Here is a 1,378-nt window from a genome sequence, read left to right on the forward strand (position 1 = left end):
CGCTCGGCAGAGCGGCTGGCGAGGCTCTGGGAGCGCGGAGGGCTGGGGCTGGGGCTGGGGCTGGGGCTAGGGCTAGGGCTGGAGCTGGGGCTGGAGCCGAGGCCGGACGCCCGGAGCGCCCCCAGCGCCGCCGATCGGGCCCAGCCCCGCGGCCGCCAGCGCCTCACGCGGCTCCTTAAATAGCGGCTATAAATACAACGCCGGCCGCGCGCTCCCATTGGGCGAGCCGCTCGCTAGATTTGCATAAAGAGGCGTGGCCAAAGGGCGAGGGGCGGGGCGAGCGGCGCGGTTTGCCCGGCGGGGCCGCAGCGCCCCCCAGCGGCCAGGGAGCCCCGATCGCCCATCCCGGGCCAGCGCTGGCCCGGCCCTGCCTTACCCTGCCCTGCCTTACCTTGCCCTGCCTTACCCTGCCCTGCCTTGCCCTGCTCTCCTCCCCTCGGTCCGTGTCGTGCTCCCGGGGCCGCCCCTCAGAGCCTGCGAAATGTTATCAGTGACAACTGAACGAGAAGGCTCTCAAGCTAAAGTAGTACCCCCCCACCTCAGGGGACCCGGGTGCAGGCAAATTGCATGAAAATTACTCCTACATTGGTATACTGTGTTTTGCTTCTTCACCCAAAAGTGCTGTTGAAATACATTCCATGTATTGGATGATAATCATAATTAATGCACCAAATCGTTTAGGAAGGAGGTACATAATAAAGGGTATGAAGGGTTTACTGTAAAAATGTGAGCCTCAGCACGGGAATTTGAGTTACTACTTACGACAAGCAAAGCCTTTACCCTGTAGGCTAGAAAATGTCATCTCCATTTCAGGTGCAGGTCATAAGACTGTCATGGAAATTAACCGTGGTTTTATGTGCTGAAAGAAGGGTGTGGGAAAGGAGACTAAATCTGTGGGTGTCTGGAGCAAAACAGAGGATAAATTGTAAGACTTTACCTCCCCACCCTTATTCTGATGCTCAGCACAGTGCTGTCCCCCTGCCTTGGAGAGGATTCAGATCTGGCCCGCAAGCAGCACGTCCCAGTGATGTGTTTCTGGAATTAGGAGCAGTGGGAAAGACAAATAAGGCCCTTGGAACTGTGGGTGTCAAGAGCATGTCACACCACAGTCAATAATGCCCATGCAAACCACAGCTGGGCACAAAGCAGTGGAGCAGACAGACCTCAGAGGAGGTCACTCCAAGCCAGCTTGGGGCTGGACCAGCTGCGTGGGAGAGTGGAGCCCAGTTCCAGGCCAGGCTGGATGGGGCTCTGAGCAACCTGGGATAGTGGAAGGTGTCCCTGCCCATGGCAGGGGGATGGAATGAGTTGATCTTTATGGTCCCTTCTGGCCCAAATCCATTGTTAAAAAAAATAGGATAGCGGGATGCCCTGAGCA

Source organism: Cyanistes caeruleus, chromosome 4 (genome assembly GCF_971803275.1).
Source record: "Cyanistes caeruleus chromosome 4, bCyaCae1.hap1.1, whole genome shotgun sequence".
Taxonomy (NCBI): Eukaryota; Metazoa; Chordata; class Aves; order Passeriformes; family Paridae; genus Cyanistes; species Cyanistes caeruleus.